Source organism: Amblyomma mixtum, chromosome 5 (genome assembly GCF_055824585.1).
Source record: "Amblyomma mixtum isolate Tamu chromosome 5, ASM5582458v1, whole genome shotgun sequence".
Lineage (NCBI taxonomy): Eukaryota > Metazoa > Arthropoda > Arachnida > Ixodida > Ixodidae > Amblyomma > Amblyomma mixtum.
Window position 1 is genome coordinate 71,727,742 of NC_143016.1, and position 7,985 is coordinate 71,735,726.

Genomic DNA, 7,985 nt, shown 5'->3' on the forward strand with positions numbered 1-7,985 from the left:
AACTTGTCATGACTGCTTAATAACTAACCAGTCATGACAATTAGTAATTGGTCATGGTTAGTCATGATTAATCCGTCATGACTAACCATGACTAATGGCTAACCAGTCATGACTAGCCATGACTGGTTAATTACCAACTAGTCATGACTAACCATTAATGACTAATTGGGTCATGACTTGACCCATGACTTACTAGTCATGATTGGTTATTGACTGACTAGTCATGATTGCTTATTGACTAACTAGTCATGACTAGTGATGACTAACCAGTCATAACTAGTCATGACTGGTTAATGACTAACTAGTCATTATTGCTTAATGACTAACCAGTCATGACTAATCAGTCATTAATCATGGTTAGTCATTACTAACCATGACTAATAGCAACAAGTCATGACTGCTTAATGACTAACTAGTCATGGCTAATTGGGTCATGACTTGACCCATGACTTTCTAGTCATGATTGCTTATTGACTAACTAGTCATGTCTGGTTAATGACTAGCTAGTCATGACTAACCAGCGATGACAAACCAGTCATGACTAGTCATGACTAACCAGTCATGACTGGTTAATGACTAACAAGTCATGACTGCTTTATGACTAACTAGTCATGACTAACCAATCATGACTAATTGGGTCATGACTTGACCCATGACTTTCTAGTCATGATTGGTTATTGACTAACTAGTCATGACTAGTTAGTTAATGACTAGCTAGTCATGACCAACTAGTCATGATTGCTTAATGACGAACTAGTCATGTCTGGCTAATGACTAGCTAGTCATGACCAACATTACTAGAACTTGGTTCTAGTAACGTTGGTCATGACAAAACAGTCATGACTAACCAGTCATTAACCAGTCATTACTGCTTTGTCATCGCTGGTTAGTCATGACTAGCTAGTCATTAACCAGACATGACTAGTTAGTCAATAACCAATCATGACTAGTAAGTCATGGGTCAAGTCATGACCCAAATAGTCATTAATGGTTAGTCATGACTAGTTAGTAATTAACCAGTCATGGCTAGTCATGACTGGTTAGCCATTAGTCATGGTTAGTCATGACAGATTAATCATGACTAACCATGACCAATTACTAATTGTCATGACTGGTTAGTTATTAAGCAGTCATGACAAGTTAGTCATTAACCAGCCATTGACTGGTTAGTCATGACTAGCCATGACTGGTTTGTCATGACTAGCCAGTCATTAACTGGACATGACTAGTTCGTAATTAATCAATCATGACTAGTTATAACCAGTCATAACTAGTCGACTGCTTTATGACTAACCAGTCATGACCAATGCGTCATTAGTCATGGTTAGTCGTGGCTAACCAGTCATGACTAATGACTAACCAGTCATGACTAGTAATGAATGGTGTTAAAGACGAGGTCGCAGCATCCCACCGCTGCCACCAGATTGTTACATACGGGTAGCATGGTCGTGTGCCGGAGAGGGAATAAGGGACGTCTGAGACGAGGCTGCTGGAAAAAGACAATCAGAGAGGACTTTATACAGGAATTCACATGTTTACAAGTGAGTTACAGGAACGCTGCATGACGACAGCTCATCATTAATTAAATTCAAAGGCGCCAAACCATACGCACACACACACACAGGAGAAGAAAGAAAGACGAGACAGAGCGCCATCAGGAGACACAGCTCATCAGGAGACGATTCGATGACAAAGAGCTCCCCGGCCGTGCCGCTGCCGGGGTTTTCAAGAGTTCCCTTCCCTAGGGTCCCTAGATGGGGGCCGGGCCTGCAGGGAAAGGAAGTTCTCACTGGCACCAATCACAGACTCACACGCACTCACTCACTCCCGAGAGATCACACCGCCGTCACGCGCTGGGAGAGGGGGGAACGATGCCATCACCGTAGCGCAGACGCCGGAATGTCCATGAGCGGCGTTCCCGCGCATTACGAACGCGCGTTCACACTCGGTGTAGGGGAAACGCTCGCTCAACTGGGCAGACGGACGCGGCTTCCGTGGCAATCCAGGCGCTCACCCAACGCGCGTCTCGGGGTTTGTCGGCGTTTCGCTGCTGCCATGTCGTTGTCTTCCCCACGACGAAGGCGAGACGTAACACTGGTTAATGAATAACTAGTCAATCATGACTAACAGGTCATGAGTGATTAATGACTGACCAGTCATGACTGGATAGTTAGTCATTAACCAATCATGACTAACTAGTCATGAGTTAATGGCTAGTTTAAATGCCAAATGAGTAAGTGACTTCAAATGCCAAAGGCCCTGGTTCGATTCTCAGCCTCGACAGTTTTTTTTAAGTAGTGACGCCGAAACGAGAACACATCTGCCGACACGGCTGCTAACGACAGTATGAGGCATTAAAGGCTTTCGCCTTAAAATTAACCGAGAAGCAGACGACACGTACAAAACGGCTGTTGTTGTTGTTGTGACTGAGAGAAGGATGAAGAGGAAATTGCACGGGCCTGCTACTGGCTCTAGCCAAGCCACCACCGCTGCCACGTGCAGATAGAGGAGAGTTAAAAGATCAGAGGAAAGAGAAAAAGGAAAGAAAAGACGCGCGTCGCAGCAACAACTGCGTCCGCCGGAGCGGACGCTGCTCAAAAAGAAGCAGCCGAAGCCGCGCTCGCCGAAGCGAGAACAGATCCTCCTCGTGGCCGAAGCCGCGCTGCGAGCGTTCTCTTTAAAAAGGGCAACAGGGCCAGCGAGCCGCACCGAGCGGCGACGAGGGAGCAAGACTCGATCGCAGCGCCACTAGTTCGCGCGACCGCCACTTGGGACAGCTCTCCGGGCAGAGCTGTGAAACTGATTTTGTTCTAGTAACGTTGGCGGCGTCTCTCATAGCCTTAGTCGCTTTGGGACGTTAAACCCCATAAACCAAACCAAACCAAGCAAGAGCCTTTGCCTAGCAACCTTCGAGCTGGACACCCGAACCGCACCGTACAGGAAGGGAGGAAGTGGGAGAGAAAGAACAAAGGGTAGGAGGGGCCGAAATGAAGAAAATGAAAGTTGTACTTGAGGAAAGGAATGTACGCAGTAACTGTTTCGCATATCTCGGTGGACACCTGTCATCCGTTTGTACAGGAAGGGAGGAAGTGGGAGTGAAAGAAGCAACAGAAAGGGGGCCCGTAAGGAATAAAATGTAATTGAGGAAAAATTACGGAGTAGGTTGCGTCGCTGCGCAGAGGAGAGGCCACAGTTGGCAGGATTCCAGTGCATGGACGGACGCCGGGAGCATGAACGGACGCCGCGAGCATGAGCCATTAAAGGCTTTCGCCTTGAAATCAAATGTTGTGATTGTGAGAGGTGTTTCTTTTATGCGTAGCAGATTGCAATCACTCAGTTCAGCCCTTGGGCACGGCTGGGCAGCCACCAAACCACGTGACGTGACGTCACGACAGCCGGAGGAAAATCCGTAGGTAAAGATGATGCCGATTCTTGGTGAGAATTGCAAACACAATTAAAAAAAAGAAAAAAAAACAAAAAAGAGAAGGAAAAAAGGAAATAAAAGAAAAAAAGCTGAGCATGGTGGCGGTTGCCACCGCCCCGTTTCAAAGGGGGCGCTCCTATCCATCCATCCATCCATCCATACGTCACGGAGGAAAAGCTGCTGAGAAAATCGAGTGCCGCCAAGCAACACCTCGCGCAAACCGCGCAATATGCGACGCATTCTTGGCTTAACCAAGCTAAACCTGGGCATCTTTTTTGTTAGTGCTGGCGTTTAGGTCACTTTTTTTTTGTTGAGCGGCAAGATCAAGGAAAGAAATAACATGCTTTGCTGCAGCAGTAGTATGCATTCTAAACATTTATTATGCACACTAATAAGGGTTAACTGGTCTTCAGAGGTGGTTGGAGCCCTTTGTTCAGGGCCGCTGCGGTCGTCGCTGCCGCCCTCGGTCTCTTGATTAATCAACATCGTAAGGCAGACACAATTCTTGCCAAACTCCGCAAAGTCGGCGACCAGGTGGGCCGAATGGTTCGCCGCGTTTCCAACAAGCGAGGAGGGTTGCGAAGTATGCGATGCGGCTCGCGCATGCCCTCGTAACAAGTCGAGTACTGTACTCGACTCCTTACCTCCGCTTACGGAAACGTGACAAAGATCACTGGGAAATTGTACTACGCAAATTTTTCAAGAGAGCCCTCGACCTCCCGATATACACGTCCAGCTCGCGACTCCTCGCGTTGGGGGTGGTTAACACCTATCGAGAACTCCGCGAGGCGCATCTCGTTAACCAATACACGCGTCTCGCCCAGACCGTGTCCGGTCGCCGCCTCTTGGACCGGTTACATATCAGACATCATCACCATACCATGGAACGGGTTCGAGTGCCAGAACTGTGGAGAAGCGCCCTCTACAAGGAGGACCATAATGGCCGGCGCCAGGCGCGGGCGAATGCCCTGCACCGCCACTATGGCTCAAAGAAACACGTCTTCTACGTCGACATTGCAGGCCCCTACCGCTCCAGGGGGGAATGGTACACGGCTGCAGTCATACACGAGGGAAAACAGGTGGACGGCCTCTTGTTCAGAGCGCCCAACTCAACGCATGCGGAGAAGGTGGCGATCGCCCTCGCAGCCTCCCATCCCGACTCTAAATTGATCCTCACAGACTCTCGCGGAGCCTGTCGTAACTTTGAGTTCGGTTGGATCACTCCACTCGCTCACCAAATTTTACACCGCAGTACTCGCGACGGCGATCGAACTCATCGCTCAATCATATGGGTCCCCGGCCACCAAGGCATGCCAGGTAACGAAGCCGCCCATGAGGCAGCCCGCGCACTCACTCACCGGGCACCAGGCGTCCCTTGGGAGGAGCTTAACCCAGATCACAGCCCTCTCCTCTCTTTTAAAGAAATTACTGAGCACTATCGTGCCGAACACCGGCGATACCCAATTCCTATGAAAGGACTAGGTAAAGCTGGCGAACGAATTCTCCTCAGACTTTACAAACACCCTGCTGTGCCCGGCGGTTCTCAAGCACTTTAATCCTTCTTTTGACGTCCTCTACTCATTCTGTGGGGAGGTGGCCGACACCTTCCACATGGTTTGGGCATGCACAAAAAATCCCTTTCTCCCCCCAATCACCCCTTCCCCTACCCGAGAGTAGTGGGAGGCGGCCCTGCTCAGCTGCCAGGAACTATCGGCCCAACAGGCCCTGGTTCGGCGGACTTGTGTAGCGGTCTCGACCAACGGGATCCCGGAATGAGGGACTCCGCCTAGTATTGTAAGGGGTGAGACCCATTAGGGGCCTCTCCCCGAGCACCTCTCTGTACATTACAAAATAAATGCTTTTCTCCTCCTCCTCCTCCCTGGCCTGACGGAACATCTGACTTTGAATTTGGAGGTTGGAGCTGCACAGAGAGCCATCCCACTGTTTCTTCGTTCTATATTTTTGGGGGTGAGGTAAAACTAATGCATTCCAAAGAAAAAGAAACGAAACAAAAATTGCTGGCGGTTGACCATTGCTAAGCACGGAATATCTGAAAATTGAACTTGAATTCGGGTTTTGAGGAAAGGAAATGGCGCACTAACTGTCCCAAGTTTCTCGGTGGACACCCGAACCGTGCCCTACGGAAGGAATAAAGGAGGCAGTGGAAGAACAAAGGAAGAAAGAGGTGCCGTAGGGGAGGACTCCGGAATAATTTCGACGACCTGTTGTTCTTTAACGTGCACTAACATTGCGCAGCACAAGGGCGCCTTTTGCGTTTCGTCTCCATTGAAATGCGGCCTCCGCGGTCGGATTCGAAACCGGGTACCCCGTCTACGTAGACGTGCGCCTTAAACACTCAACCACCGCGGCAGGTCACGGAATACTGAGTGAAAGCAGGTTTTTGCAGGTGGACACTAACGCCACACACGGTACACGACAGTGAGATTGAGGTGTCCACTGATACAGGGAGCCAGTTGTGTGCCTCCTTTCGTGAAAATTAACGGGCTGTACAACGTTGTCAACGCTAACGCCAATGTTTTGTTTCGTTTTTTGAGGAAAGGACGTACGCAGTAATTGTCTCCCATATCTCGGTGGATTCCCGAATCCCGCCGTAGGGGAATGGATGGAAGAGGGAATGAAAGAAATGGAAATTAAAAATTGGTTTTTAGTAAACGAAATCGCGCAGTATCTGTCTCACATCTCGATGGGCGATTGAACCGCACCTTAAGGGAAGGAATAAAGGAGGAATGGGTTTTTGGCAGGGAATGTAATGCGAAGGCAGGAAGACCGATGGCCCTTAAGAGTAACGAAGGGGATTCCTAGAGAAGGCACGCGTAGCAGCGGGCGGCAGAAAATTAGGTGGGCGGAAGATTAAGAAGTTTCCCGGGATAGGGTGGCCGCAGCTGGCACCTGATATGGTTATTGGTAGAGATATATGGGAGAGGCCCTGGAGGAAAAAAAAAACTGAGGAGGGACCATCCGATCACAGCCTTGAAGCCTAGTCTTTAGAAGTAAAAATAGAATAAAAAGTAGAAATCCGGTCCCGGTTGATAGAGAAGCCGGTTGATAGAGAAGCTATCAAAGTCGTGGACTGAGGACCCCGCCCACGAAGATCAGTCGCCCAGTCAGTCTTTCAGAGCAAAACTTTTTACCACCATCTACAATAACAAATGCACAGTAAAGACATATTGCTTCCCACAGCAGCCTCATTCTGCGTCTTTTTAATGCCTTAGCATTAGAATCTCCATTTTGAAAAATATCAGCTGTGGTGATAGCTTATTGTTCCCCTGGCGTTCCTGGTTAGGTGGAGACCTCTGGAAGATATGTAGTGCATCAGCCACAAGCTACAGTGGCGCATCGCTTAACAGGTGCGTCACTGCCTTTGTAGTAGTATAAAGACTCGCCGCCATCTATGAATATTAAGTAGTGAAAGGACAATTCTACATATGTGTACCCACGGGTCGTCGAATGGTCGGCGGTTTGTTTATGAACGAAGTTACACAAATGCACTAGCCACAAACACACCACCGGAAACAGCAGTAGTGCACACTGCTTTTGCACTCATATCCCGTAAGCAGACTTAAGTGCTCCCGTTAGTTTTTTTTTAAAGTTCAAGGGGAGAGGTAGAGAACCACTTCGTTTTGTACAAAATTGCGTCCAACCCCGAGTGTTGGACGCAATTTCGGAACGTACGAGCCACACATTGAATCATGGACTCGTCAGCTTTACGATAGTAGCGGCAAGTGGCTTATAACTGCGGCTGCCTCCTCCGCGTGTCATTGTCGATTTTCTTACGTCCTAGAGTCCAGGTTCTTGCCGCACTTCTAGCACATACTACAGCTACTGTCAGTCCCTCCATTTCGGTGGCTAACGTTAAAACGACTATAAATGTTTATGGAATGATGGGGGAGGGGGGGGGGGAAGAGGAGCGGGGGCAAGAGAGTATGAGTGAGCGTTGGTACTACAGATTTCGCCTTCCGGGAGATTGCTGCCTATAGCATTCGGCTCAAGAGTGCAACCGATAGCAATATGGTATTCGTAAGAATTCCTGCCAGACAGCATATGGCGCTCCTCAAATGTGGAGGTATTACCGTGTACGTTTGGTGATGGTCAACATGCACAGCTGTTGGGGGAAGGTGGTGTTCGTTTGGCCAGTACGATGAGCAATTTTCATGAGACCTATTGCTTACCATTGTCTGTTCAATGCGCCAGACCTTGTGCGGGAACAACTTTGTCTCAGGCTGAAGCGGTTAACCTACAAATTTTCCGTTCCCACAGTTGATAATCGGTTTAAGACTCAAGCTTCTATGTTGCGCCGATTCCAGAGAAAAGCAAGCATTGACACTTTCAGTGCCTGTTACCCAGGGCGAAGCAGCACCTGCACTTCCCTGCCGCCATTTCACTAGCACTGGGAGCCAGGCCCGTGTGCGGCCATTACGAGAGGCATTTCTTAGGAGTTTGTGGCGTCGGCGATGTGTCTCGCATTTTTCTTCCGTAATTGAAAACTACGGATAAAAGAGACTCGGATCGGAGATAGCTTGCGATACGGCCTCTTTAAAGG

The 7,985-nt window shown here is 48.9% G+C and overlaps 1 long non-coding RNA gene across 1 annotated transcript; it reads right to left on the bottom strand.

Moving 5' to 3' along the window:
• Window positions 1-1,487: 1,487 nt before the first annotated feature.
• Window positions 1,488-2,625, bottom strand: LOC149342628 (uncharacterized). Its single transcript, XR_016282674.1, has 2 exons — window positions 1,822-2,625; window positions 1,488-1,767 (listed from the first exon to the last, which is right to left on the bottom strand). It is a non-coding gene; the product is annotated as an uncharacterized LOC149342628 (long non-coding RNA).
• Between the last annotated feature and the right edge of the window lie 5,360 nt (window positions 2,626-7,985).